Source organism: Chelonia mydas, chromosome 15 (genome assembly GCF_015237465.2).
Source record: "Chelonia mydas isolate rCheMyd1 chromosome 15, rCheMyd1.pri.v2, whole genome shotgun sequence".
Lineage (NCBI taxonomy): Eukaryota > Metazoa > Chordata > Testudines > Cheloniidae > Chelonia > Chelonia mydas.
Genome location: NC_057856.1, coordinates 28,621,378 through 28,645,432, shown reverse-complemented (window position 1 = coordinate 28,645,432; position 24,055 = coordinate 28,621,378). Strand labels below are relative to the sequence as shown.

General features: G+C 46.7%; 1 protein-coding gene across 1 annotated transcript in view; it reads left to right on the top strand.

Annotated features, from left to right (window-relative positions):
* The first annotated feature begins 649 nt into the window (after positions 1-649).
* The window catches only part of CMKLR1 (chemerin chemokine-like receptor 1), a 65,404-nt gene continuing 41,998 nt past the window's right edge, over positions 650-24,055 (top strand). The window contains exon 1 of the mRNA XM_043529615.1: positions 650-1,069. The gene's annotated coding sequence lies outside the window, so the exon portion shown is untranslated. The remainder of the gene's footprint in view (positions 1,070-24,055) is intronic.

The following is a 24,055-nucleotide window of genomic DNA, read 5'->3' as shown; positions in this document are numbered from 1 at the left end:
ATTAGATTCCTGCTTTTCCAGCAACACGGTGAAGTTTTTTCCAGGTCTCCAGCACTGTTAATTAACTGAGATTCAGAGTTCGCAGCACCCATGGAAGCCAAAATAAGTGCCAGGCACCTGGGAGTCTGTTTTGGGCACAGTTTGTCTCATGTCAGAGCTTTATTTGCACAAGAGAGGGAATGAATTCAGTATTTATTAGGCAATAAGATCCAGAGTTGGACTAGATAAAATGGGGTGGGTGGAACGAGAGTTGTCCTGAAATTTACACCCCATAATTCAACCAGAGCCTTTTATGAAATTTGGAAAACTTTTGTTCTGTTTACGGCAGTGAAATGTCTCTGAAGCAATGACAGAAGGCATCTGCCAAAGCCTATTTCCTAGCAGAAGTTAGACTTTAATTGGTGGCTTAGCACAGGGAACTGTTTCATAGCAATGGCAACAAAACATGCCATTTGCCTATTAGAATTGGCCATTTGTGCAGGTTTCACCATATTTGGGTGTGTCTTCATTGCAGAGTTGACCAGGGTGGGTGGCACCCAGGTGAGCCTCGCCTGGGTGTGAGCAGTCCTCCTCAGTTCGCTGGGTCCTCACTGGGGCTGAGCTCACCCAGGTGTGTTGTTAGGACTTCTGGCGGCATATCCCATGGTTCCCTGTGCTGTGGTGAGCTGAGCCGCTCTAGGATTCTGTCCCAGTGAATTGTGGAAGAACTTGTCTGTCCTGCTGGGCATGCAGGGGGAATTGTGGGAAGGCCTTGGAGGACGATCAGAACTCCAGTAGTTTATTTGGTGTCCTCATGGCAAAGTGGGTGAACAATCAGCCCGAGTGAAACCAGCACTGGGGGTTTAGCCTATAGCCTCAGATGAGCCAGCTCAGATGGAAAGCACCACCGCAGTCAGATGAGAAGACTGTGTGTGTGGACAGGAAGGGAGTGAGGGGCTACACCTGGCTAAGAACCTGAGTTAACTGCCATGAAGACCTATCCTTTGAGTGCATCTATTCTTTGGCTGAAAAATATCTCCAGAAAGGCAATTCACAGCTGAACTCTGTTTTTGTCAAATTCCCTGCCCAGGTAGGTGACACTTCAGAAAAGTATCCAAACAGAACTTTGCAACCTTCCCATGATTTTGCATATTCTAACAGCAGTGTTTATGACATGCTGGCTCTCAGATTGTGATGGTCACAGTCAGGAAAAATGCATTCGTCTGGTTCCAGTTCAGTGGGACATATTCAGGGTGCAGGGTGTCTGCAGTGAAAAAGCCTAGCAAAATGAGATTTCCATGTGCTTCTGCAGCTGCCTGGAGATATCTGTCTGTGTGAGAGACAGAGTGAATCTGAGTCATAATATAGCCAATGTTATCAGTGAAAAAAGTAAGGAACCTTTGATTTGTAGCTACTTCTGTGCCAGTATATAGAAAACAAACCCAGGCTTCTCACACAAAGCACACAAAGCGCACTGAATTCATAGACTGTGAGAAACAGAGTCCTTGCAAAGGATGGTAAGGTCAGAACATCCCAGGGTTGGTAGTGAGAGGGTTGGTACTGGGATTTAGCAGGCAGTGAGGTGTTTGGGGGTCAATAGAGATCTCTGGAGGGGAAGCAGCCCTAGCGTGTTGAGAACAAATGTAAAACAGCCTTTGTAAAGGCTCAAATTAGCCTTATTTTTAATTGGTAATAGAGAAACAATGGGCTGGTGCAAGGGTGGGCAGAGAGTGACCTTTATAATTGGATCACCTGGAAGCGATTGAAAGAGGAACTAGATAAGAGGGACCTTGTGTGGAAGGGGAATATTTTGTAACAGACACCAGGCCCTTTATAAGAAGGGTGGTAAAGCAAACCAGGAGCTACGGAGAGCTGGGCAGTTAGCTGTAGGTGGGAGGTGACAGCTGTGGGGAATGATTGCTTAGGGCCTGCGAGGTCATGTGCTGACAGCTGAAATTAGAAAAGCACCAGGGCTGTGCAGTGCATTCAGCTCGCTCACTCTCTGCTACTCCTGCTGGTCTCAGCTTTTGTTGCAAAGCTCTTAGAAGAGAACTTAGTGCAGCTACCCCCTCCACATGTGCTGAGCTGTGTGTGTGCTCTGAAAGCCAGGGTGTCTAGCCGTATTGTTTGGTTCTCATTTATTTTGCTGCACATGTTGCAGGTGGGGAGGGAATGTAAAGTCCACAGTGAATAAAGAACAGGGAAATGGGAGTCACTCTGCCACTGACACGATGTGTGACCTTGGGAAAGTCGTGCCCCCCCCCCAATTCCCACAACGGTGACTGGGAGATAGTAACTAAGCCTCAGAAAATGTTGACTTTGTGTTGAAAAACTAAGCACCCCAAAATTGAAAAATTTTGACCCAAACTTTAGCGATTTCTGTTTGGAAATGCCACCGTGGTGCCTCCTGAGAGCAGTAATTTGAGGCTTCGCAACTCCATGCTACTGTGTGGGCCAGGTTCCCCAGCTGAACTACATCTCCCATGATGCACCATGGCATGCCTGTAAAGCCCTCTGAGATCCTCTAATGGGTGGGATTAGAGGAGAGTAGAGTGCTACCATTGCCTTAACACTGGTTCTCAGGCCTGCCACTCACCCTGCTCCCCAGCTGGGGTTTGAAGCTTGGTCTCCTCCTGCCAGTTCACAGCAGCGGAAGAGAGGCGATGCTCTTTCCCCACGGCTGCTTTTAGCGCCATGAATAGCACCGCTCTTGAGCAGGTTTCCCTTCCCCACCCAGTGCTCGTGTGCGGAGATTCACAATTGCTGTGTCACACTGGCTCCAGTGACGCAATTTCTCTTTCGGACACCACTTCATTGGCCGAATTGTCTTCAACCACGTAGACTCTACAGCCCAGTCCTACACCGTGCAGGAGGCACTGCACCGTGAAGACCCAAGCACATCACATTAATACGGCGATAGCCACCCACAGGATAGACGGCATCTAGGACTGAAGCTTGGTTTTGGCAATGACGGCAGAACCCCAGACATCCTTGCATGGAGCCCTAGTCAGTTTCCTTGTTTGGTTTCTATTTATAGGCCATGGATTGCACCAAGTTCTAAGGGTTTTTCCTGTAGTTCACATCTTTTACTGTCAAACCAGTAAAAGATGTGAAGCAAACTGTCTCTCTGTCATCCCGCGTGTGGGATTTTGAGGTTTTTTTTGCAATCGTTTTCTGTTTCCATTTGGATCTCAAGGCACTAATGGAATATGTCCCTTTCTTGCCATAGGGCTATGAAGCTAAGAAAATGCCTGGCTTTTTCAGTGGAGTGCACTGGGGACAGATAAAGGTTTGACAGACTGGTGGGCATGACAGACGGTCCTGGGGTAGGAGTCCTGCAGAGTCTACCAGGGGCCAGTGGCAGGTGACCTGCCGTGGGATAAGAACTGGAACACAAAGGAACTTGGGCAAGGACAGACTCTTGTTGCTCAGGCAGAACCTGGGTTTGGGGTGCAGTGTTCCTGGGAATTCTGGGAGGTCCGACCCTTACAGGCAGGGGCCCCTGGAAATGCCACTTGCGGGAGGTGTCCGAGGTGGAGCATTGCCCGGAACATAACCTGGATCCACCTTCTCCCAGAGAGAGGAAGTATAAAGAGCTAGCAAAGAGGTTTGTCTTCTTTAACTGGGGGATGCAGAGCAGACCTGAGGTATCTCTGAGGGTTGCAATAGGGGGTGCTGTGGAGAAAGGCTAGATATGCTGGGGAAACTCTCCTCATCCTGTGCCTTGGATTGCAAGCTCTTTGGGGCAGGGACCGTCTTTTTGTTCTGTGTCTATATAGCGCCTCACACACTGGGGTCCTGGGTCTGGTGGGTGCTACAGTATTACAAATCAGTCATAATGATGAGGATGAATGAGGAGGTAAAAGGCAGCCGTGTGAACTGACTTTCTCCAACGTGTTGCCTATTTGGCCCGAGCCGTTAGTTAATATTCAGGGTCTTGTGAGCTTGTTTTCATTATCTGTGACTAAAGTGGGGCGACTCGTGAGCCGCTCACAAGCAATTTGCAAAGCAAGATGGAGGTGTAGTGAATCACTCACTCTGGTTTAATCGTTCCGTTCTGACCTCAAACCAACGTCACTGAAACGAGAGGCGAGGGAACACCTATTAACCAGCGGCGTGCCATGACACTATTAGTAAGGCACGCAACTGCTCGCTTGCGTGCCGCAGGTGGTCCAAAATGGCGTCCTCCATGAGGTGTCATGTTGTGTGGAGGTTGCCGTTTTGTTTTAGAAAATGGCTTCCTCCATAGGGGCTGGATGGAATCGGCCCGCAGGCTGCCATTTGGACAATGCCTAGCCAGTGGGGTGTGCAATGCACACCTAGACGGCATGCCACTGCTATGAACTCATCTTGTCGGTCTCCCGGTGGCATGGACAGGGTTGTTCTGCCCCACTGCTTATGTCCAGGTCACTTTGAAATGTCCCAAGTGTTGGGGTTTTAGCTATTTCCCTTGGGGGGTGATAATTTCGTGATCTAGTAGCTCACACAGGGATGTTGTTTTTCCTGCTCTTCACCCTGCCTTTCCCCTTGTTTAAGTTAATTCCAAGAGGAAAAACAACGCAGGTTTCTGAACAGTGGTCTATTGTCCTTCCCCCGGTCCTGATGGAGAGGAGCTCCATGCAGTCTGTACACACCAGGCATACAGAACGTACACAGCCACATGGCTTGCTGCACGTTTGCCATAGGCCGTCTTTGCCAAAGGGGTTATTTGAATGAGACGCTCAGCCGAGCTGGCTGCCGCCGAGTTTGGCGGTGTGAATAAATGGCTGCGAGCTGTATAATTCGCCACCTCTCCTGCATCAGCACCGAGCCCACTGCAGGGTATAGTAAATGCTTAGTTATCAGATTGTAGCAATGTTTTCAGTACTAATCTAGCATTAACATTAATTGCCGTTAAGTGGCCATTAGTTCAGCGTTCCACATGTTCCAAGAGCCATTCCAGCGAGCCAGGGAGTTCACCAGCATGGAGAATGGGAAACGCAAACAACCTGTTTCTTTCTCATGCAAATAGAGAGCTGGGGGGAAAAAATTCTCTTGCAGACAATGACTGTTGCCTGCTGTTTCCTGGCCGGGACTTGGCCAAAGAACCAGGGATGGGATACAGCTGTACTGGTGGCTTTGAGCTCATGATGGTTTGAGATGGGCGGGGGGTGTTGGGACTGGGACCTCGGATGATGATGGCGATTTCAGCAAAGGACCCAGCCAAGATCAGGGCCCTACTGTGCGAGGTGCTGTCCACAAATGTAGTGAGAGCTGGGACCTGCCTCCAGACAGCTTACGCTCTAGGTAGAGGGACAAGGGGTAGGAGAAAGTGTTCTGTAACGCACACGCAGAGTGCCCTGGATAATGGTTTGCAAAGGCCACATTAGTGCCACCGTTTTATCTGCTTGTTGAGTAACTAAAAACGTTGCCGGTAAGGCACTTAGAGAGGCTGTTTCTTGAGCGTCGGGTTGTATGTGTAGTTTCAGGTATATAAAAAGCACTGATTTATGCTAAAATCCTTACATGTGTACGTGGCCTTGTCTGAAGCCGATCAATGTGCCACTAAGACTAACAGTCACCGGCACTCTGATCCCTTGAGGTGTCCTTGGGGGTGGGTGGGGATCACTGAATGAAGCCTTTGTTAAAATTCTGCTCCAAAATCGAAAGGAACATTGCGGCAATTTTCTTGTCTTTTTGGATGCGGCTAAACCAGCCCTGCCAGGGATGATGCATCTTGGAACTCCTCAGTATCCTTTTGCCTTTGGAATGGATCAGATGGCACCAAATATCAGCTGTTTTCAAAAAATGATCCAGGATCCATCCATCCCTCCGGCTTGCAAAGTGACCACCCACCCTGCACCTGGCTTGACTCACACAGCCTGGACGGGGTGCTCTGCTAGCAACCCCCCCGGTACGGGCTTTCCGAAACAAAGCGTAAACATCTCCAGGAAATACCTCTGCACAACAGTTTGCCAGGTGGATTTGACTCCACGGTCACAAGAATCTTTTTGTTTGTTTGTTTGTCCTTTCTCCACCCGTCTCTCTGCGAGCAGCTAGATCTTGGGCTGGATCATGGGTAAGGGTGGAAACTTTTTGGTGGTGCCCCTTGTTATAATGTTGGCAGCATGTCACTGAGCTGAACACATCCCCAGGTGCTGGCTTCTTGGTGAGGTTTCTGTTATTTCTTGCTACACTGGCTGTGCAAAGACAAGGAGACTTTTATCTTCATAGTATTACTGCCCTTTCCAGCCAGAACCTGGGAGTGCAGAGGTCCATGGAAAATAGAGAATACGACTAAAAAGTGAATTGAAAATGTCCAGATCTGCAGAAAGCTTTGGGTCCTGGGCTTGATTCTAATTTTGGGTGGAGGTTCAGGTTGGTTGTGGGTGTATCCTGATTTGCCTCTTCTTTTCTCCGCATGTAGGCGAGAAAAGGGCGTTAGTGAATCGTGTTGAAAGTTCCCCCAGCAACGGGAAAGCTCCTGCATTTCTTCCACAATAAGAGCATGACATCTGCTTAGCGATGACTCAGGCTGTTTTTCATCCCAGAAAAAGTACCCACACGAGAATGTGCTCCTGCCAGGAGACGGAGGAGGAAAGAGAGGAAAGTAATGGGACAGGGCAAACAGCCTGCCTTAGATAGGACAAGGCTAATCAGGAATTAGGGCCTGGTGCGTTTGTTCCTTTAATTCCCACATAATGGACCAAGGACATGAGGAGACTCAAAGGAACATTGTCAGCATCATTAAAGGTGATTCCAGTTACCGGAGGCGGTGTGATAATTGCATGAGATAAATTACAGCTGGATAAACCTACAGGTTCACATTATATGCATCTAGAGAAAACAGAGAGTGCTCATTCATGGGTAAACCAGAAAAGTAGCCCACTGTGAAAGTGGGGAGGCTTTTCCAATCATGTCTTAAGAAAAAGGCATCCCCTTGCTGAAGGGATAAGCAGCCCTGAAGACTGGAAGCCACCTGTGGCTTATTCCTGGGACAGCCGTAACGTTGCTGCCTCTTTTGCCTCCCCCGTTGGTGGCCCTGCCGGTCAGGCTGCCAGCATGGGAGGCGTAAGTCAACGTGCCTGCTGCAATGTGACTCAGTGCTGTCCTGCAGGGATCCCACCCACGGTCAGGTAGTGCGGCCCTCCAAGCTCCTTCATTCCTTGGCCTGGGTGGAGGAGTCTAACCCCAGGGCCAATGGCGGTGGGGGGTTCACTTGTTCATGAGGTGCAGCTCACTCTGGCCCCGATCCAGCCCACCATGCATGAATAGTCATGCTGGCATCCGTGGGGGGCTGCTCACATGTTGAGAGTTCAATGTGCGCTTAGGTGCTGGGCTGGATCAGGGCCAGAGGGCTCAGTGCCTCGCTGGATTGAGCCCTGGGAGCTGCAGCGAGATGGCCTCTCACTTCACAGAGCCATCAGAAGGCTGCCATGGGGTGGAGACTGGCCTCCGCTGGGTTCGAATCAGGACCATCTGCTCTCCTGCTTTGTGCGCAACTGAAATAGGGACACTCGTCCATTAGCGGGTCGATCCTGCAAGGTGCTGGGTTCCGGCCTTGGTACAGCATCTCTTGTAAGCATTTTAGACACAACAAATCCTGCATCTTGTCAGGGGGTTAGACGAGCTGGGCCTTATGGTCCCTTCTAGCTCTATGGTTCTGTGATTCTATGTGACTAGCTCCGTTGATGTCAATAACAGCACATCAGACCCAAAGGCAGTTTTACTGAGATCACCCCCCAATCTCAAACACCGCACTTTCGCTGGCAATTTGGTCCATGAACCACTGTGCAGAAACTCGGAGGCTCCCGACGATATTTTTTCCCCCAGTGAGTGGAATGGATGTCAAGCAGTTCCTTTGAAAGCCCACGTTAGACAAGTCTTTCCACATCACCTCTAACGCAACGTGACTGGAGCACCAGACCTTTAAATGTCAGACAGAGACAGTGTGACACAGCTTAGAAACAAGGCAGGTTTCTTTGGAGAAATCAGACCCACAACGATCCTTCCCCGTTGGGAAATACTTGCTCTCGACTGTGCCAATCTCTGTATGTCAGATTAAGGAAATGCCCCCAGCGTCAAAGGGAGGCTGGTAGGTAATCCTGCCGCTGAATTTTGAGGTGTTCTGTCCCAGGTTACAAGGCAGGTTTGAGTAATACACTGAGAAATTGGTAGTAAGATAAAACAAACAAAACCCAAGTCAACAGCCTAGCTTCTCTGATGAATGCATCCAGTTTGGCCGGTGCTCAATCACCCACAGTAGAGAAGGAATCTTGTGTAGAATCTGGGATTGATCAACTGACTCTGCAGAAATAACTAGAGCTTGTCCGGGATTCTTCAATGAATGTTTTTTGGGTTTTTTTCTTTTTGGAAAACGCTGATTTGTTGAAACTGAAATTTTTCTCGGGAAAGAGTTTCAATGGATTCCTGAGTTTGAAGAAATGTTGGGAAAAAATTTGAAATTGTTGAAGTGAAATGTTCTGGCAGTGTCTAGTTCAGAGTGACCTATCGGTTTATAAATGTAAGCTAACTTTGTGGGGGAGGGAATTGAAATGGTTGGAATGATCAGAATAAAACGTTCCGATGAACCCAAACCTATTTATTTTCGGTTCATGAACATTTTCAAGATTTTGATTTTTCATCCCATTTTGGGATCGGACATTTTTTTACAATCTCAAAAGTTTTTGAAGGATGGGAAAAGTCTCCCTCCCGGCTCTAGAAATAACAGTCGTCAGCAAGGATTTCTCTGCAGGAACAAATCTGTATCAGCAGAAATTGAACAACAGCCACAGTCAGCAAAACAAGCACATGGCAAAACTTCCCAACAGCCTGGTTGCTTTATCCAGACCTCAGAACTTGGGTGTGGAATCTTTGCCTTCCTGTAGGCACTTTTCCCCTTCTGTCTCAGCTCCGCTTTTCCTTCCCTGCCACAGCCCTCTCCCCGGGCTGTTTTACGCCTTTTAAGGCAGGAGCGGGTGACCACCCCACTACAGGCTGCCCCTTGCTGGGGCTTGAATATGCCTATGGCAAGGGCAGCTCTAGTCTGGGTTCAGGGGTGCAATTGCACCCACAGAAGTCAGGCCCAGACCAGTGTGGGCTGGGAGCACTTGAGCAGCCAGGCCAAACTTGAGCCGGGGCCCTGTGCCTCTGTCGTGACAGCCCGGCCAAATGGGAGTGAGTAGCATTGCAACCCGGCACGTGGGGTCGCAGCGCCACTCAGGTTTGTGCCCATCATTGATAGGGCAGGGAGTGACCCGCCTGCCCCGCTGGGACCAGAACTGCTGGCCTCCCCATGCCAGACCCAAGGCAAACCACCAGGCTGAGAGCCTGGAGGCAGGACCAGGTTGGAGGTACCACTACCACTGGGAGCTCAGCGAGTGGCTCCCAGCTGCACACAGGGCAGTGACCCCACAGCCTGGGCCCTCTCTGATGCCCCCCACAGGGAGGACAGTGACCCCATAGGCCTGGCCCTCTCTGACCTCCCTCATTCTCTCCTGAGTCCCCCCAGCCCCATGGAGAGGGCAGCAACCCATAGTGCATGCATTGCACCAGGAGGCTGCATCCGCCCCTGGCCCATGGACTCTGCTAGGCTTCTTGATTGAGGAAAAACCATCAGTGCTGATATCTCCCAAATGTCCCCACCTTGTGGCCCCAAAATGAGCCATTGCTCACAGCAAACCATGCAGGTCATCTTTCCTGTCTCCCCTGCTGGACATTTAAATGATAATCACTGGGCAGCTGTATTTACCCCTCACTGGGAGGAATGGGGCAGTCCAGGCCCCTCAGAGTTATTGTTCCAAGCTAAGATTCTGGAGGCAAAGGTAGTCGCTTCAGAGGGGTGCAGGTACGGTGTATGGGCAAGGACTGGCTGTTTCTAAGCTCTGATGGGGTTCACGACTTCATCGCAGAGCAAATTTAAACCAAACTGCTAGACAGAAATGTTTCCAAATGATTGAATTCACTGAACCAAAGTTTCATTTTTCCCTGATTAACTGAAGCTTAGAAAATAGTTCATAAGAATGGATAATAGAAGGATTAATTTGCTAAACCAAAAGTCAGTCGAACCTTCCATTCACTTATCCAGATCAAGATTATAGGGTTAAGATCAACACGTGTACCAGTGTCCGTGCTGCATCCCATTAGGTATCAATAACTGTCAATGCTGAATAAATGCCTAACTCGGGAATTTGCAATCAAACAAGGAATATTGGGACTCAGGTCTAGGTGCTGACACCATAACTAATTACGACTTTTGAAATGCCGAGGGTCTGCATGCACAATGCTCAGCACCTACCACTCCAGCTGAAGACCTCTGGAAGTCCAGCCAAAACTGGCCATTCAAAAATGGAGGCTCCCAAATTTAGTGGATTACCCATCATTATTAATACATGTTTATGCTTCATCCTTCCCATTCTCTTAACCCATGCAAACTTTCATTCATCACCATCATCTTTTAACATCTTACTGCATGTTTGCTTGGTGATAGTACAACGCACACAACAACCGAAGCTTGTCCAACTGCACGCATACCTGTTTGGCTGAGCAAACATGGAGGGAAGATGTGTACATCAAGGACAACTGCCTTCCACCTGTGCTCTGCAGTGAATACGTCTTTCTGTAGCTCACACGGTTTGGTCTTCTGAGCTGTTGTATTATTCAACTCCCTAGAAAGCACTTTGGATTACATTGTTTATGAGAGATGCAATACAGAATAAAGCTGCCTTCTATTAAAAGGTGGCTTTCACTTTAAGTCACATCCTGGAAATAGAGGAGCGGTTTTGACTGGGGTTTTTTTTCTGTCTCTCTCTCTGTTTTGTAACAGTTTTTAATCTCAGAGATGTCTGAACATCTTGTTCGAATGAAAAGCATATCAGCTGTTAGCACTGCTCAGACATGGTGGTAGCAGCCAGGACAGGAAACAGTGAAGACAAGTATAAAGTTGTGGGCCATTAATCTCAATCCTTTGAAATGTGAAAGCACCTCAATCCTTAGACTGAATATGGCAACGGAGCAATTGCTTCAGCTCTGGAAAAAGCCACTGCCAGAGTTTGGAAACAGAAAGCATCGGAGAGGATCAAAACCAGGAGCTAGCAGATTAGGCCAGGGTTAGGGTGTATTACAAGGCTGCCCACTTTTAACCTGCAGGAAAGCAAGAGCATCCGTGGCTGGCAATTGGATACAGGTCAGACTGAGTTCGCAAAAATGCAGGCAGCTCAAAGCCTGGGCCCTTGGGCTATTTATTATGAGCCATATGTGAGCTGAAGAGTTCAGGCTGTGTTCTGACCAGAGGCTGTTCAAAAGTAACGTTGAATTGACCGGAGACCGGTAGAAAGTGCCCCAACCCCTTGCGGACACATTCTCCTTTCCGGCTGCAGCTGTCATGCACAGCTACAGACTTCCAGGCGGGCCCTTTGCTTTGTTCAGCTGCAAAAGCGTTGAGCTGGGGGGCCTGATTCTCATTTATGCTACGGCCCCTTTGCACTGTTCTTGCAGGGTAAAGGGGTCTTTGAATGGGTATAAATGGCTTTTACATCCACTTTAAGGCCCCATTACACACTCGAGTGGTGTAAAAGGGTCTTAGTGTAAATGAAAATAAGTGATAGAGAAATTCAAAAGGTTCACAGTGATGAGATGTGGAATAAGCAACCCAGAATGGTGAAGCAGATTGGGAGGCCGTTTTAAAGAACAATCATCAGGGGCGACTTCTCAGGAGAAGTAGGATGGGGTTTGCTGACTCTGCTTTGCACCGACTAACGTCTAACCTTTGCCCCATTGCCATAAGCTGGCTCTGATCTCGGCGCTGCCGTGTGCCCATTGAGGCACCCGCAGAGCTGTGCAAAAAGTATTATTGGCCAACCTCATCTGAATGAAAGCCAAGAACTCCCTCGGACAGTCCTTGCAACCCCTTTTGTGCTCCTTCTGGGCATGTTTATAGGAGGGCACTTTTGGCCACAAAAATGTTCATGGAAAGAGAAAGTCTCATGAATGCTTGTCCAAATAGGTATTTTAAGAAAGGGATACACACGAGTATTCATTCCACAAGTGTGCACATGGCGGGTTTGGAGGCAAAACAAGCTGAGGAGAAGAAACCTTAGGGTTAGGTGGCCAGTCACACAGCATCAGTAGCAAACATTCGGAGCATTAGTCCTGGTGAATGCAAGAAATCTGTAAGCTGAAACGTGAATATGTATTCATATTGCAATAGCACCCAAAGGTTCCCTACAGGAACTGAAACTATACTGGGCATGGGATTGTACAAACATATAAGGGAAAGCTGGCCCCTCCCCCAAAGATCTTACAATCTACAGAATCTCCTTTTCATAAAAAGTTTTGATAATTATTAGCAATGAATACAGCTGTAAAAATCTCAGCTAGGAGGAAAAGTGGCTAAACTGGTCGACTAAGTTGTTCCTCTGTGAATAGCTCTCGCACTCCAGTCATGCTGGCAGCTAATAAGCAAAATAATTTGGTTAATTAGACAACAGAATCTCAGGAACATTTGGGTGAACTGAGTTTAGAGATTTCACGACTTCACCCAGTGGCATCCAGTGGGTCTGTTCATCCAGACTCAGGGCGGGCTGGAGCGTTAAGCCCGTTAGTGACCCCGAAAGAAAAGCGCCATCTGCTGAGCTTCCATCACCACCAACTAAGAAGTGGCCTACCCTGTTACCAAGTACCGTCATCGTTGCATCTCTTGATAAAACCCTGCGGCATTGAACCAGTATTGATTCAGCCTACAAACCCTCACCGGCACCATTGCCTATAACACCCTGGCTGTTTTGGGGAGGTCTCTTATACATGGCCAGGCCTGGCCCTCTGCAGATCACAGACCGACTCAACCTGGTGCTAGTTATTCCTGTGGAAATTATTCTTTACAATAAAAAAGAAAAGTGTCCCCGTCTCCGGTCAAACATTCTAGATTCAGATTCTCATGTCAATGGCATTTAGTCTTCACTCTATTGCTAAACATAAGAGTTACTGAGCTCTGCAAGGGGCTCTAACTCTTCATGCAAATCTCATGCTCTAGATTTATCATAACTTCTAGGGCAGGACTATCCGCAAGTGCTGTTTGGCTTTCCATGATACGACTGTATCCATTTTTGCATGCCTAGGCCCTGATCCTGTGCTCGTTGAAGTCAATGGAATGGCTCTTATTGACTCCTGTGGCCACTGGCTCAGGCCTTAAACCACACCTTTGGTGTTCAGAGGAACGCAAAAGCCTGGAATGCCAGCATATTGACCTCTGCAAAGACACCATGGTGGGCAACAACCTCTGTGTGAAATAGACCTCAGTCAGCCTTCGTCAACCAAGACCAGAGTCAGACTTTTCAAATTACATTGGACTTGGCTGAATGTGGTTTTTTGGTTTCTTCCGAGTAAGGAATTAGACTGGTTTACATTTCCTCCCACTTCTCTCAAATTTCAGAGTTTTATCGGTGGCTGGAGCATAAAAAAACCAGCATCTAAAAGTAGCCTTGTCATGTGCAGAAATATTGCCAGTTTTAGATCTTGGATTCCTTGTGGCATTTACTGTTCTGAAAGCGAATGGAACTTCCATATCTCAGGATTGTTCAGGTCTTTCCAGGGCTGAAACATTTCCGTCCCCTCTCGCAAAATGCAGAAAAGGTTTTATTAGCCTGAACAACCTGCTTGCCTTCCGCCCTTTATGTTGCATCCTTCTGGCTCCCCTCCAGTTTTCCTATCAGCCTGCCAGATGTCTTTCCTTGCTGATCGGAACAGAACTTTAAAATTCAGTACATTTGCCACCAAGAGTCAATGTCTGATCCAAGAGAGAGTTCACAATAGCTGCCTATGACTTGAAGCACATGGAAGACTGCGAAGAGGTAAAAGAAGATCTCACAGAACTGGGTCACTGGGCAACAAAATGGCAGATGAAATGTAATGTTGATAAATGCAAAGTAATGCACACTGGACAACATAATCCCAACTAGACATATAAAATGTGGGGGTCTAAATTAGCTGTTACCACTCAAGAAAGAGATCTTGGAGAACTGTGGATAGTTCTCTGGAAACATCCACTCAATGTGCAGCGGCAGTCAAAAAAGCGAACAGAATGTTGGGCATCATTAGGAAAGGGATTGATAATAGAACATATCATATTGCTTCTTTATAAATCCGTGGTACACTCACATCTTGAATACTGTGTACAGCTGTGTTACCCCATCTCAGAAAAGATATTGGAATTGGAAAAGGTACAGAAAAGGGCAACAAAAGTGATTAGGGGTCTGGAATAGCTTCCATATGAGGAGAGACTAATAAGTCTGGGACTTTTCAGCTTGGAAAAGAGACGACTAAGGGCATAGGTGCCGGAACTAGGGGTGCTGGGGGTGCTGCAGCACCCACTGGCTTGAAGTGGATTCTATTATAAATAGGGTTTATGGTATGGTTCAATGGCTCACAGCACCACTACTATACAAATTGTGCCAGCACCCCTGACTAAGGGGGATATGACAGAGGTCTGTAAAATCATGACTGGTGTGGAGAAAGTAAATCAGGAAGAGTTATTTACTCCTTCTCATAACACAAGAACTAGGGGTCACCAAATGAAATTAATAGGCTGCAGGTTTAAAACAAACAAAAGGAAGTATTTCTTCACACAACACACAGTCAACCTGTGGAACTCCTTGCCAGGGGATGTTGTTGTGACATTGCACTCCATATGATTTTATGAAAATATGCTAATAAGTTTGAATATAATGTGACTAGAATATGCTTCATGCAAAAAGTATCTTGTAAGGTATCATTGCAAAGCTTATAATCTACTGAGTGTGGTCATCCTATCTGTATAAATGTATCACTCTTGTATCTGAAACTAGAAATATGAAATATAACTCTGAGGTCCTATTATAATTATGCAAAGTGTGGGCCATTAATGGTGGTTTGGAATCTTGATGGCTCCAATCAACTAGGACAATTGACTGTAGATGGCTCTGTTTATTTGTAAGTCTTCCTGTATACGTGTGTGCTAGCAAGTGGGTAATGAAGTCTTACAGTGACATCTGATCATGTCACCTGAACTGCAATCCATCTTTAACCTGGTGCTTTTCCATTTAGAAGGAGGGGTGGGAACCCAGAGAGGGACAAAGGATTCCCACCTTATGCAAAAGATATGTAAGGCGGTGGAACTGAACAAAGTCATGAGAAATCCCCTACTTCCCACCTGAGCTGGAACAAGGACTGTACCGGGGAAAGGATTGGGCCCAGACTAGGAAGGTGTCCAGTCTGTGATAGAAGCTTACTGAAGCATCTCTGAGGGTGAAATTTTATCTGTATTCAGTTTTCTTACTGTACTAGGCTTAGACTTGCGTATTTTATTTTATTTTGCTTGGTAATTCACTTTGTTCTCTCTGTTATTACTTGGAACCACTTAAATCCTACTTTTTGTATTTAATAAAATCACTTTTACTTATTAATTAACCCAGAGTATGTATTAATACCTGGGGGGACACCCAGCTGTGCATATCTCTCTATCAGTGTCATAGAGGGCGAACAATTTATGAGTTTACCCTGTATAAGCTTTATACAGGGTAAAATGGATTTGTTTGGGCCCCATTGAACCCAATATGGCCATTCTTATGAAGGACATGAAGTTAGTTTGCATTTTTTTCCCACTCTAATTCACTTCTTTTCAATTATAGAATCATAGAATTATAGGACTGGAAGGGACCTCAAGAGATTATCTAGTCCAGACCCCTGCACTTATGGCAGGGCTAAGTATTATCTAGACCATTCCTGGCAGGTGTTTGTCTAACCTGCTCTTAAAAATCTCCAATGATGGAGATTCCACAACCTCCCTAGACAATTTATTCTAGTGCTTAATCACCCTGACAGTTAGGAAGTTTTTCCTAATGTCCAATCTAAACTTCCCTTGCTGCAATTTAAGCCCATTGCTTCTTGTCCTAGCCTCAGAGGTTAAGAAGAACAATTTTTGTCCCTCCTCCTTGTAACAATCTTTTATGTACTTGAAAACTGTTCTCATGTCCTCCCTCAGTCTGCTCCAGACTAAACAAACCCAATTTTTTCAATCTTCCCTCATAGGTCATGTTTTCTAGACCTTTAATCATTTTTGTTGCTCTTCTGTGGACTTTCTCCAATTTGTCAACATCCTTCCTGAAATGTGGTTCCCAGAACTAGACACAATACTCCAGCTGAGGCCTAGTCAGCGTGGAGTTGAGTGGAAGAATTACTTCTTGTATCTTGCTTACAACACTTCTGTCTAATACATCCCAGAATGATGTTTGCTTTTTTTGCAACAGCGTTACACAGTTGACTCATATTTAGTTTGTGGTCCACTATGACCCCCAGATCCCTTTTTGCAGTGCTCCTTCCTAGGCAGTCATTTCCCATTTTGTGTTCTACTTTCCCAATTCCCTGAATCTACGTCATCTTCTTAGAAAGTTTGAGATGCAAGTCCTTTCCCTCTGAGATATGCCTTGGCCATCTTCCACAATGAGTTAGGTGAATGTCTACTCAATCACTTCTTACTTCCAGAAACAAACCTCCAATGGGCATTGTGTGTAGCTGATGAATAACTTCACACCTTTCGAGAAAAACGGATTCTTGCCAGTGCTTTGACTGAGGCTGTGATGAGGGTAGGGGACTGATAAATAGATGACCTAATAGCAGTTTTCTATTTTGGTTCTTGCTACTTGAATTTGGAACTGCCTTTAAAGCTAAGAACAATCAGCTTGTTTCTGAGGAGCAGTTTAATTTATGAACTTTCCATTGGCCGGTGCACTGAGTTCTACTTCTATCTAGTCTTATGTGCTGCCAACCTGGGCCAAATGGAGGTGACTGCATCTTGGAAGTAGTCAAAATACAAAGACCATCTGCATTGCTACTTCAGGCTTAAGTTGGTTGTCAGATGGGATCAGGAAGAACTTTGTTTGCCTGGTATTATACTGCGTCATGAAGCACATTGCACATTTTGTGGACTGTACTTTCCATGGACATATCTGTCACTGGCGCCTTCGAGACAGGATATTCCATGAGATGGGCTTGTTGATCTGTTATAAAATGGCAGTTCCTACAACCTCTGCTTTTCCATCTAAATTTGCAGGATCCAGAAGATTTAATCCTTGTACCAGGAGAAATTTTATCAGAAGTTTCTCCCTTAAAATTCAGTCCGCAAGCTTGTGACAATATAACTGCAAATGTAGGGAGCTAAGTAATTTACCAGTGGTGGGTTTGTTGAATTGTAATGCTGGAGGCCCATGGTTTTGAAAAGAGCTGGGAAATCAGTGATGCAAATATTTGATTTTCTTCATGCTCTGACTGAGAGTGAGCTTTGTTTATTAAACCTCATGAATGTGACTCTTAATTAAGTTTCCTCTGTCCCAGTGCCTGACAATGCAACCAGGTCAGGGAGTCAGAGATCCAGGTCTTTAGATACTCAGTTTTTATTCCATCCTTATTCCAGTGAACTCCCATTGAGCAGACACTAAGTTAGGACCTCAGGCTTTTGGTCTATTTAAACCAGAGATAGAAAACCCCTCTTTCGTCAGTTATTTGCCCCTCCCCATTCTGGGAAGGAACCATCCCCTTCATTATATGGTCCCGGGCTTCATTCACCCTTGTTCAAAATGACCCAGATGATGGGGCTTTCAAATGACCCAAGTAACTGGAGGGGGAGTGTTCCACAGTCTGACAGACCTCACTATTAGGAGATTTTCCCCCTTTACATCCAGTCTGGATTTCCTCCTGTTGCTCCTAGCTCAGTGCATTTTCTGATTCCGGAGCACGTCTGTTACTTCTGGGCTGGTTTGTTTCATGTTTGTTCGCTGAGGTTTGCGATCGAGGGATGCTGCTTTTCTTTCATGTTTAGGATGCTTCTTAATCTGGCTGTCCCCTCCAGGTTTGCTTGGGATCCTAGACAGTGGGAGGGGTAGGCAGAATGCTGTGTCGGAGATGGATACTTTAGATGATCCTTTCTCAACCTCCTTCTGCTCCTTGTGACCTTTCTTGTTGTTCTGCTTCACCAATAGCTGCCTCTTTCCATGGCTCCTTAACACTGGCCTCTGTCACTCCTGCCACCCCCGCACAGCGCCCTGCCACCAGGATTTCAATCCTGTAAATTCACCTTTGATGCTTGAGCCCCAGTTCCATAATCATGCTCTAACCCCAAGAAGGTCTTGTTGAGAATGCATGGCCAGAAATACGCCATTGTTAAAACCCAGTAAGGTTTGGGCAAGTGCTTTGGGAAGAGAAAAGAAGAGTTACTCCATGGATCTTCAAGTTGGTTTATTTCCAGCAACAAGAATACATATTCCAACAGAAAACCTCTGTTCAGATACTGCTCAGGCTGCCCCACTAGCACTCAGCAGTCAGGAAATGGCAAAGTTAAGGTTGCACCAGTAACCTTAACTCTGTCCCCTTGTGCACATGTATTACTGTGACAGAGGGCCAGATTCTTCTATACACTAAGGCCCCTTTGCATCACACTAGCAGTAAAAGGGGGCCTTACTATGTTACTGCCAGAGTGGTGTAAAAGGGGCCTTCTTGTAAATGTGAATCTGACCCACAGTCTTTAATTACATGATCACATATTATTTCTTATTTAATACCACAGAAATCATGCAGTCTGTGCTACAACCTTTGATACTCTTTCTGTTCTATTCAGGTTCTATCATGCTCATCACCGTCGTATCTGAACGCCTGCCAGTCATGCTTTAAGTGATGTGTAGCATTTTATGGAGCTGCGTGTACTCTCCATGGGCCAGACAAAGAGAGCCCTGCACCTTACACGATGCACTACAGGTTAAATACAAGCATAAGAGTCATGAAACAAATGAAATGAAAAAAATCAACCTCCTTCTCTCCCTTCCTCCTCCCCCACTAGAAAAGGGAAGAAAGTTACACAGTGAGAGAAAGGGCAGTCACTTTTCTATTCCCCCTCCCCCTATGCTGGGGGAAAAATGAAAAATGTGGAAGTGTTCCCTTCATTGAAACTTTTTAATTTTCTTGTTGAGCCCCCTTCTCTGCCCAATTTTGTGTTCTGAATATTTTTTTTTCAGAAAACTCTCCTCCTATTTCCTGTGCGACTCTGAGGAGTAGCCCCTGCTCTCTTCACTGCAGGGCTGAGCAGGACAGGGTGGGACTGAGCCTTACGTTCTCTTACAGGTTTGGTTGATAAAGGCAACAGCGTTGATGTAATATCCTTGGGCTTCTGTAAGGCGCATGACTTGGTACCGCATGACATTCTGATGAAAAAAACTAAAATGATGTAAATTAACATGGCACACTTTAAATGGATTAAAAACTGGCTAATGGATAGGTCTCCAAATGTAACTGTAGATGGAGAATCATTCTCAAGTGAGTGTTTTTTCTAGAGGGGTCCCACAGGGATCGGTTCTTGGCCCCATGCTATTTAACATTTTTATCACTGACCTGGAAAAGAACATGAAATCACCACAGATAAAGTTTGCAGGTGGCACAAATGTTGGGGAAGTTGTAAGTAATGAAGAGGACAGGTCATTGATACAGAGCGATCTGGATCGCTCGGTAAGCTGGACAAGAGCAAACACAATGTGTTTTGATACAGCTAAATGTAAATGTATACATCTGGGAACAAAGAATATAGGCCATACTTACAGGATGGGGGACTCTATCCCAGGAAGCAGTGATTCTGAAACAAGATTTGGGGTTCCTGGTGACAATCAACTGAACATGAGCTCCCAGTGCTATGTTGTGGCTAAAAAAGCTAATGTGATCCTCTGTAATTGGCACTGGTGCAACTGGTGCTGGAATAATGTGCCCAGTTCTGGTGCCCACAATTCAAGAAGGATGTTGATAAACTGGAGAGGTTCAGAGAAGAGCCACGAGAATGATTAAAGGACTAGAAATCCTGCCTTATAGTGATAGAATCAAGGAGCTCAATCTATTTAGTTTAACAAAGAGAAGGCTAAGGGGTGACTTGATCACAGTCTGTATGTACCTACATGGAGAACAAATATTTGGTAATGAGCTCTTCAGTCTAGCAGAGAGAAACTTATTCCAATAGCTGGAAGGGGCAGCTGGACAAATTCAGCCTGAAAATAAGGCATACATTTTTAACAGTGAGGGCAATTAGCCATTGGAACATTTTGCCAAGAGTCGTGGTGGATTCTCCATCACTTGCAATTGTTAAGTCATGATGGAACATTTTTCCAAAAACATTTGCTCTAGGAATTTTTTGGGGAAACTCTCTGGCCTGTGTTATCTGGGAGGTCAGGCTAGACCATGTGTTACCTGGGTGGCAGGGCAGTGGCAGCCCGGACCCCAACCCTGGGCCCCTGTCGCATGGGCTGGCTGTCTGCCCGCCTGCCCTGGACCCCTGCAATGCGGGTACCCTGGACCTCATGGGGCCGGACCTTGTGGGGCTGGGCAGCTGCCCTGGACCCCTCAGGGCCAGCCAGCAGCCTTGGACCCTGGACCCAGAGCCCGGAGCTCGTGGGGCCAGGTGGCTGCTCCGGACCTGGAGCTCGCAGCGGCGACTGGGAGCCCTGGACCCCAGACTCCCGCCACGCAGGGCAGGCTGGCAGGCCCGACCCTGACCCTGCCATGCTAGGCAGTGGGGCAGCCCTGACCCCTCCATGCCGGACAGCTGGGAACCTGGTGGACCCGAGTACGCAGGCCAGCCTTTAGCACACAGCTGAGCTGGGCCGCAGCTGTGTGCTAATTGGGCCACGGGTTGAGAACCACTGAGCTAGAGAATCACACTAGCCCCTTTTGGCCTTGGAATCTATGAATCTACTACCTTGCAGACCGAGTGAGGGCTGCAGCAATCCAGCCCCTAGGGGCAGGATGCAGGTGAGGCAGTCCAAGGTGCATGACTAATGCAATTTATCACATGGCTGCCCTGTACAAATCATTGAGTTAGCTCTCCTACCACTGCTACCAGTGCCCTTCCTCCCCCAGCCCCTCCACCAGTTGTTTGCTCCCTTCTTCTCTGTTTAGATTGTGAAGCCTGATCTATATGTAAGCAGAGTCAGGGTGGGCTCTACCCTGACATCTGGTGGCGAGTCATGGTAGGTTGTGGAGAAGAACTTCAGGGGCTGATCTCATTTGCATAGGCACACCCACCCTGCCTAGATGGTCACTTTGGCTGCTGTAGGAGCCCCAGTTTCTCTGTTATGGGGCAGGAATAAACTGTTGTTATCCTGATTATGTGAATCAAGGACAGTGGAACTGTACTTGGCCTTTTGTTATGATGGAGGGACTCACCATCAACTAAGCAGCACTCCCTAGGCAAGGGTCATGGGTTCCAAAACCCAGTGAATGGAGAGAGGCTGGGGACAGGTATTAATACTTGGTGGTATGGGCCCCCTGGTGAGGGCATTACATGCTAATTGCACTTTCTCCTCTCTCCACTGTGGAATATCAGAGCTAATTTTGATTCCATTAGGAGCCTAGTTACAGGCTGCTGAGCTGAATTCACTTTGGGCTAATGGTGCACCAGCACTGAGGCTCCCCTACTACAAGCTGAAATCACAGAAGAGCTGAACTGACTAAGAGCTGAAATCACTGAGTGTTGTGTTAAGTAGTGGGGGAGCCTGAAGATATATTGTGGAGCAGAGCAGTTTGTCAGATGCCTGGAGCAGCTCATGGGGGTGGCTGGCAGAGCGGAGCCCCATGGAGAGGTGGGGCAATCAGCTTTGGACCATGTAAGGTGCCCCTTAGCGCCCCCCCCCCATCTCCACCCAGGTTGGGAGTTAAACTCTGCAGATAAACTTTCGAACTCTGGGGCTGCCCTGACCAGGGACAGAGACTTTTGGGTCGTTGGACTTTTGTGACTATGGGTGATTTTGGGTTGCTGGCCTCAAGAACCAAAGGGAAAGGACATGCCCCCATTTGCTTGGGGTGGGTTTTTTGCTCATGGGTTGTGTTATGAATCCTGTTGGTGGTGTTTCCCCAACATAATGCCACATTGTTTCTCTCCTGTTATTAAAAGGCTTTTTGCTACACTCAGACTCTGTACTTGCGAGAGGGGAAGTATTGCCTCTTGGAGGCGCCCAGCGGGGGTGGTATATATTTGTCCCAGGTCACTGGGTGGGGGCTCGAGCCGGTTTTGCATTGTGTTATTGGAATGGAACCCCTAGATACTGAACTTGGCCTTTGTTGCTGCCAACTCTGACGGGCAGAAGGGTTACATATAGATGATGAGTTAATTATATTGAATCCCCAGTTATCACTTTGAGGGTAACAAGTTCTTGTCCCAAGATCAGGCCCAGTATATTTAAATGATTCTATAGTTGGGAACCCCGATGTGCACAGTTGCAACACTCTCACTGTAGGAACTCCTCTATATTTACACATAGTTAATTAATACATTTAGCACAGTCACAACTGCCCCAACTCAGGAAGGTAGATCGAGATACTACAGAATGGATCCATATACTCACAGCATGCCTTGCAGAACAAGCTGAAATAGGAGCCGTCATCTCCCTCATCACCAGTGGCATAATTTTGGCACCTCCCAAGGACTGCATCTCCTTCTCCTACCACCCCTAGGCTGGGATGCAACTCTTATAAGATGTTACGCTGACACCGCTATGTTTGATGCATATTCGGTAGGAGATTTCCCCCTTTTCCTCATTTGTATTTCCTCACCTTACTAAGGTTGGAGTGTCTTTCTTCTATAGATTAGTATATTAATGATCTCAACTTATCACATATGTCAATTCAGCACCATGGCCCCGTTGTGGTTAGGTGTCAGAGGATGTGGCACATGTATTCTTATATATGTCAACTTGTTGCCATGACACTCTTGGGGTTGGATCATGTTCCTGTGGTCAGAAATTTCACACTCTGTTTTCTGCTCCCCAATACTTGGGGTTTCTGTTGGGCTGTTTATCTGCGGAAAGTTTATCTGTTCGAAGTTCGTAGGCCGCAAGCCTTACGGTAACTGCTGAAGCCAATGTCTTACAGGATACGGGCCTGTCGGTTCTTTGCGTTACTGCTGAATATAATAAAAGCAGAATATAATTGTGACGCATGGCCTGAAAGTCTTAAACATCCTGCAGGATGAATGACTCACATTCAACCCTTAAAGTCATGACGGGAAATAATGTTTGTGGTTTTTGCGCATTTACATGTATATGGGTAATGGTCGACAATGAAATCAACAGTCCCTGTCTATGCTGTATTCTGATAATTCAGAGATCAAAAAAAATCCTAGCATTTAAATGAATTGTAAACACGGCATATCTCAGTATTCATCTCTCTTTGAAATGTATAGCAAATCATCTGTGAATGGCGGAGGAACAAGCCAATTGCCTTATGTTAATTCATATAGCTAAGTACTGATGGACCTCCTTCAAAGTCATCCTAATTACCTTTTGTTCCCCGAGGAACTCCAACTTGTCAAAGAGGACATGAAATTGTATAAAGGATCCTTGGGTCCTGATTCTGTTCATCTCAGATCTGCTTAAGCTTCATCAGGGGAAGTCTGAGTTGCAAGATGAGATCCCAGTTATGCTGGTACACCTTGAATATGATATTGGACATTGGACTATAACCTATGAACTATTTCTGAAAGAACTCTTTGAACATAAGAATGGCCATACTGGGTCAGACCAAAGGTCCATCCAGCCCAATATCCTGTCTGCCGACAGAGGCCAATGCCAGGTGCCCCAGGGGGAGTGAACCTAACAGGTAGTGATCAAGTGATCTCTCTCCTGCCATCCATCTCCACCCTCTGACAAACAGAGACTAGGGACACCATTCCTCACCCATCCTGGCTAATAGCCATTAATGGACTTAACCTCCATGAATTTATCCAGTTCTCTTTTAAACCCTGTTATAGTCCTAACCTTCACAACCTCCTAAACTGGGAGGAGAGATAGATACGCTGGAGGTTAGGGATAGGATACAGAGGGACCTAGACAAATTAGAGGATTGGGCCAAAAGAAATCTGATGAGGTTCAACAAGGACAAGTGCAGAGTCCTGCACTTAGGACGGAAGAATCCCATGCACCACTACAGACTAGGGACTGAATGGCTAGGCAGCAGTTCTGCAGAAAAGGACCTAGGGGTTACAGTGGACGAGAAGCTGGATATGAGTCAACAGTGTGCCCTTGTTGCCAAGAAGGCCAAT